Here is a 7,360-nt window from a genome sequence, read left to right as displayed (position 1 = left end):
ATAATCAATGAATATATAATCAGTACTGGACCTTAGTGATGGAAAGGAAGTAGGATTCATTAAAAAGAATACAAATTGAAAGAAAGAATTCATAGATCAAGTGAAAATGTAACTACAAAGAGACATTAATATGTGACTGAGGCAAGTACAATTAATTGATGATAACTAACATTGCATAAAGAATGGAATATGTTTCTGAAATCATACCATTCTGGAAACAACAACAACATATCCAGTCTATTTCCACATATGGGGTTCGGAGGAAGATAGTGTATACATAAACCTTACACCTACCTTGTGAAGTCCTTATCGACCCTCGGCTAAAGAAAGTCATACTATTCTAGAAAGAATTTTAATTATATCATTCATAGATGGCCTATGAAGAGGATCGTCTTCAATACAAGCTTTAGCTAAAACAGCTAAACATAATGCTTCTGTTAAAGGGTAATCCATAAGGTTTGGATCAATAAAAAATTTCAATTGTTCAAAGCATCCTCCTTCATTAGCTCCCCCTCTCAAAAATGTAATTGAATCCCAAAAAAGCTTCCATCTACATCTTCTTTTCCTTATATGAGCTCGAGTAATACTACCCCAAATGCAAAAATGTTCATTTTTCAGACACTGAGCCATGTACTAGATACACAGGGGCAATCCAGCCCCCGAGACATCCAATACTTCCAATTTCCTTCGTCGTTCCAATGATAGCTTTTGCTTCAAAAATAGCTAATTTTGCCATCCAATTCGAAGCCAAGAAGATTTTTTTGCTAATTATGTTCATGTGTGTATTCGGTGGAATACTGCAAAAGTGCAAGTAATGTAGCCCCGTGGCAATGTCAAAGGCAATTTGAGTTCTTCTATTCCAACTAAGAGAAGCTAAGGAGTTTGACAAACAATCCCTTAATGTTCCATTTGATGGATATTCAAACACAAGATAAGATCCTGAAATGTCATCCTCACCATAACAAACACCTCGAAGCTTAACAATATTAACATGATTGATTCTTGAGTGTACATCAATTACTTGTTTTATCTTAGTTCCTTCACTAAAATTATCTGTCGCTCTTTTCAATTCATCTATGTTGTACTCCCCCAAAGAGTACTTTATTCCTGCAAGTAAATCAGGTGATACGCATAAATTTGTAGAACTTCTGGTAGTCATTGGAGGGGAATTTCTTGGTGTTGAACCTGAAGTAACAGAGCTTTTATGTATCGAAGAACGATTTTTCGCTGCCTTGAATTTCCTTATGGCCCTTATATTTAAACCACAAGCAGCTAAAGTTGCAGCAAACAGAAAAAAAACCAACAACTAAAACAACAATGTAGAGTTTCCTTAGTTTCAGGATTTTGGATGATTTTTCTATCATTTGCGTTGGTAAAAAAACCAGGAGTAGGTTGGTCAGAATCGTGAATTATAAAATTAATAGATGGTCCTCCTTTTATGGGAACTAAAAATTTTGTATTTGAAACTGCACTGAGATTAAAACATAAATGGTTAGCACCCCATATATCTACAACAAAAATATTGAATTTTTCACTTACTTTTCTGTATCATCTCCTGAAATAAAAGGGTATGTGACAAGGTACTTTAATCCGACATCAAAAACTTTATCAGGACATTCACATTTCAAAGGCACAAGCAACTCTGTACCAGCTCTGATATCATAACCGACTTTAGAAATATTGTTTTTTGGAAATATTTTCATCCAAAAGTGTAATAGACTTAACTAAACCTTTAAAAATTCCACAAGCAACGTCATTGAATTTTGTATTTGTAGGTGCATGGTAGCTAATATTAGCTTGAAAGGTTTCACCTAAACAAGAACATTGAATTGTAACAATTACCTCTCTACCAATTTCAAGAATCTGCGACGACGAAGTGGCGTTGTTTAATGTGAGAAGTCTATCAGGAGCAAACCCCAAACAAGTAAGAAACATCAAAGATTGTTGTGAAATCTTGGTTAGCTCTATAGATCAAGAATGTTTAACAAGAACCCTTTGTACAAGTATAGGTATATACTTGTTTACCCTCAAAATTGGATAACATATGAATTTATATGCGGTTTTAAGGATACGTGATCTAACTTGATAGAAATTGAGAAAATCAAATTAATATTGAAATTAATGATAGAAAAGTAAATGCAAACCATAAAAGCTGGGCAATCTTGGCCGTGAAGGTTGGTCACCCTCGGGTCAAAAGTGCCTTAATCGATGCCGGAATAGAAAGATAAGATAATAAGAACTAATAACAATAGTATATTGCTTTTGGATGCCTATTACAATGTGTGTTATAAATAATTAAATCCCCTTTATATAGTAGGGGATTCCTAATATATAAAAGGTAAGGAATCTTATGATTTGCTAATTAATCAGTTTCTCATTGATACGTGCCGAGATTCCCGCCGTGATATCTGACCGGTTGTGGATATTTCATCCTTTCGTTTTGGTCCGATAATGTTTTCTTGAGCTTATTCGGAGTCGGGATCGGTTTCGGAGTTACGGGCTCAATGAACTTTGAAGACGTATGTTTTAACTTCGTACCTTAGTTCGATGGAACCTGGGATCAATCTTCAATCCATCACGTTTTAGTCCCGATCTTGTCACGCTATAGATAAACCCGGTATCGACCGTATACATATAGTCCCCTCATTTTTCGGAGAGTAAACAACGAGAAATGATATGAGCCCCCGATCTTTGTCTCGATACTTCGCGCCAGATATGACAAAACTTACGAAACGTCTCGTCAGTCACGTAATGGCATTAAATGTGCATCAATTGCTGGCCGACCATTACAGGTTTTGAACCATCGTTTGCAAACTATAAATACCTCCTCATTATCTCATTTAAACTTGACTTCAAAACCTCTGCCCTCATACATTAGAAATTTCTATATCCCCAAATATCAATTTTCTGATTACTCTAAAATCTCTTTATAAGAACTTCTGTTCTTCATCCCAAATTATCAAGCATATCTTTTAACTTTCTCTTTTCTCATAACTTTCCAAAAAAATTGGCGATAACCTTAAAGTTTGTTCCTTAAAAAGAAGCTCCCTCTGCCCTGCGACCGGCTGAATAGGAAAATGTTCCATCTGCTGTTACTGAGGAAAAGACGTTGGAGCCCTCTTTGAAGATGTACATTCCTGCGGGGTGCCCGATCGGTGCTGATTTCATGGTCGAGAAAACCTCTTTTGTACCGGGTCGGTGCGAGCCGGCCTCGAGATATATATGCTCGATCACCGACGGTCTCTTCTCTAAGGTCAATGAAGATTGCAATTGGGTCGGTAAGCATGTTGTGGTGCCTACGCCTGAGGAATCGATTACTAATGTTTACACTTATCCCTTCGCATTGGGCCCTTTGGACCCGGTCATCATCGCCTTCTGTAAGAGGTACGAGATGACCCTCGGTCAAATTCATCCTTCTTTCTGGAGGATAGTAATTCTTCTCCGCTTCTTCATAAGCAAAATCGAGAAATGTGCCTTCACCATCGATCATCTCATGCGTCTGTACAGTCCCCGACTTTATCGAGGGGGATTAATAAAACTTGCCCGTTGGGCCACTAAGGCCCCATTTTCAAGCATAGACGAGGATCGAGATCGAGGCTGGTTGGATCGATTCGTTCGAGTAAAACCCTCTGATTTAATCACGGCCGAGGATATGCCATTTTCTGAGAAATGGAACATGAAACATAAGTATAACCTTGCCTTTAAGATTTCGTTTATTGCTTTTCCTTTTCCTCTCTTCTTATCGATGCTTCTTTCTTGAAGATTTACTTTATGCTTCAAAGTTTATGTTAAAATTTGGGATCCATCCCATTGGTCAGCAATAGTTGGCAATAACCCTGTGCCTATTTTACTTGTGAATTTAGTTTGGTAGAGAAGCTTGGCGGAAGATTTTACTTGGAGCCAAAGTATGCAAAGTTGTGGAGGAGAATTAAAATTCTCCTGTAGCACACTTGGAGCCCAAAGTTATGTTCTACTATAAAAGGAGGAGCTCTCTCACTTCTTCAAACACACCAAAAAGTAAAGAGAAGTACTAAAAGTTCGAGAGAGTAATCCACATATCATAGTCTGTGAGATAAATAGTGAGTGCGAGTAATATTTTTGTGAGATATTTAAATAAAGAGTGTTATTTCTTTCGAAGTTATAGTAGTCTCTAGACATTACTAAATTGTAATATTATAGTGGTAATATTACTCTGTTGGGTATTGTATTTTACCCCGTTAAAAATTTGGTGTCTTTGTTAATCTCTTGTGTTATTGTTATTTATAGTGTGTATTATTCCTGGGCGGGATTATTATTACTTTTCTAACAACGTGGTATCAGAGCCATGGCAAATAATAGTCCGTTATCTTTTCAATACCCCCGTCTCACAAAAGATAATTATGAGAAATGGTCTACATATGAAAGAAATTTTTGACTCCCAAAATGTGTGAGAAATTATAGATAGAGATTATGCAAAATCCGATAATGAGCAAACTCTACCTCAAAATAAAAAAGATGTCTTGGTATAGACAAAGAAGAATGATCAAAAAGCCCTCACGCTCATCCACTAATGTTTGGATGATGCCATGTTTGAGAAGGTGACAAATTCTACCACCTCAAAGGAAGCTTGGGAGATTTTACAAAATTCTCTTCAAGGAGTTCACAAGGTGAGGAAGATAAAACTTCAAACTCTAAGGGCTGATTTTGAAGTTTTAAAAATGAAAAAATCCGAATGCATTTCAAATTATTGTTCAAAAGTGAAGGTTGTTGTGAATTAATTAAGAAGATACGAGAAGGACATAGAAGATGTCCGTGTGGTAGAAAAGATTCTTCGTACTTTAACACCTAAATTTGATTTTGTGATGTGTGCTATTGAAAGGTCTAAAAATTTAGACTCTATGATGGTAGAACAATTGGAGGGTTCTTTATAGGCCCACGAAGAAAAGATCAAAAGGTGACAAGAAGTGCTATTGGAGCAACTTCTTAAAACTCAGGCATCCTTCAAGGATTATGGAGGTGAGAACAGGTATCGAGGGAATGGAAGGGGACGAGGCCGTGGCGTTCATGGAAGAGGAAGAAGTAATGATAACAACTTCAATAATGAAGTTAAAATCCACCAACATTCAGAGGTCGTGGTCGTGGACAAAGAGGAGGAAGAGGACGTGGCTACAATCAAGAAAATAATGGACAAATGTATGACAAATAAAAAATTGAGTGTTATAATTGTCACAAATTTGGCCATTACTCTTGGGAATGTCGTCGTTATGTTGAAGAGAAAGCTAACCTGGTTGAGAACAAGAAAGAAGAAGATGAGTCAACATTGTTGTTGGCACTCAAGGAAAAAGATAGGGATGATTGTAGCTCGTGGTATTTGGACAATGGAGCAAGCAATCATATGTGTGGATGAAAAGAGAAGTTTGTGGAGATTAATTAGACGGTGAGAGGTGATGTGTCCTTTGGAGATACACCAAATATTTAAATCGAAAGGATATGTACAATTTTGATCTCCTGTAAAGATGGTAGTCACAATCTAATTCAAGATGTTTATTATGTGCCAAAATTAAAAAGTAATATTTTGAGTTTGGGCCAACTTCTTGAAAAGGAATATGACATCCACATGAAAAATATGCATCTTTGGCTTAGAGATTCAAGTGGAATTATAATTGCTAAAGTGCATATGGAAAAGAATAGATTATTTTCTCTGAATCTTAAAACAATTGATGCAAAGTGTTTGAAGGCTAATGTGCAATATGAATCATGGTATTGGCACATGCGATTCGGGCACTTGAATTATGAAGCATTCAAATTAATAATAGAAAAGAACATAGTGCATGGGATACCATCAATCAACCATCCCAATCAATTGTGTGAAACTTGTCTTCTTCAAAAACATGCAAAGAGAAGTTTAACAAAGGAGGCCATATCAAGATCAACCAAGCCGCTCCAGCTTATTCACACTGATGTGTGTGGACCAATCAATCTACCTTCCTTTGGTAATAGTAAATACTTTTTGCTTTTCATTGATGACTTTAGCAGAAAGACTTGGGTTTATTTCTTAAACCAAAAATCTGAAGTTTTTGCTACTTTTAAAATTTTTAAAGTACACGTGGAGAAAGTAAGTGGCTATGAAATAAAAGCTTTAAGGTCCGATAGAGGAAGAGAATTCACTTCAAAAGAATTTAATGACTTCTGTGAGTCTCATGGAATTCCTCTCCCTCTAACGGTACCTTATTCACCCCAACAAAATGGAGTAGCAGAGAGAAAGAATCAAACGATTCTTAATATGGCTAAATATATGTTGAAATCTAAAAGTTTGCCCAAGGAATTTTGGGCTAAAGTTGTTTCTTTGCAGGTTATTTGAACAACAGGTTTCCAACAAGAAATGTTAGAGATCAAACCCTTCAAGAAGTATGGAGTGGAAGAAAGCCAAGTGTTAAGCACTTGAGAATCTTTGGGAGCATAGTCTATGCTCATATACTACAGCAAGGGAGAGCAAACCTTGACAATTGAAGTATCAAGCATGTATCTATTGGCTATGATACGAGTTCAAAAGGCTACAAGTTATACAACCAAAGTAGGGGCAAAGTGGTGGAAAGTCGCGATGTTGAATTTGATGAAGAATTGGCATAAAATTAGGAAGCTCAGGAAGAAACTTCATATGATTTTCTTCCATACTTTGGTGATGAAGAAGAACTAGAGACCGTGGAGCCTATGCATGATAGAACACTGCCTCTTTCTCCAACCAATGTTGCATCTCCTTCTTCTCAAGAAAGTTCAAATGAACAGCCGCAAAGGACGAAGAGTATTCAAGAGCTCTATGAGAACGCAGAAAAAGTTACTAATTTTGATTTTTTATGTTGTCTCTTTGCTGATACTGAACCAATGAACTTTCATGAAGCTGTTACAGACAAAAAGTGGAGACAAGCCATAGAGGAGGAGATCAATTCAATAGAGAAGAAGAACATTTGAGAGTTAACAACTCTTCCCAAGGGTCATCGAGCAATTGGAGTAAAATGGTTATACAAGACAAAGAAGAATGTTGATTGAGATGTGGAGAGATACAAAGCATGACTTGTGGATAAAGGCTACAAGCAAAGGTAAGGCATTGGCTATGAAGAAGTCTATACACTTGTTTCCCCCATGGAGACGATTCATTTGCTTATCTCTTTGGCAGCATAAATGAAGTGGAAGATCCATAAATTAGACGTCAAGTCTTCCTTTTTGAATGGCTATCTTGAAGAAGAAGTGCATAATGAACAACCATTGAGCTTCATGGTCAAAAATCACAAAGATAAAGTGTTGCGGTTGAAGAAAGCTTTATATGGATTAAAGCAAGCCCCATGACCATGGAATAGTTGCATCGACAAGTATTTTCAAGGCA

At 36.7% G+C, this 7,360-nt stretch overlaps 1 pseudogene; it reads right to left on the bottom strand.

Moving 5' to 3' along the window:
* Window positions 1-330: 330 nt before the first annotated feature.
* On the bottom strand, window positions 331-1,703 carry LOC138881696 (protein LYK5-like; annotated as a pseudogene).
* Between the last annotated feature and the right edge of the window lie 5,657 nt (window positions 1,704-7,360).

This window comes from Nicotiana sylvestris, chromosome 11 (assembly GCF_000393655.2).
Source record: "Nicotiana sylvestris chromosome 11, ASM39365v2, whole genome shotgun sequence".
In the NCBI taxonomy this organism is placed as follows: Eukaryota; Viridiplantae; Streptophyta; class Magnoliopsida; order Solanales; family Solanaceae; genus Nicotiana; species Nicotiana sylvestris.
Note: the sequence above shows the minus strand (reverse complement) of the source record. Positions and strands in the feature narration are given on the sequence as shown.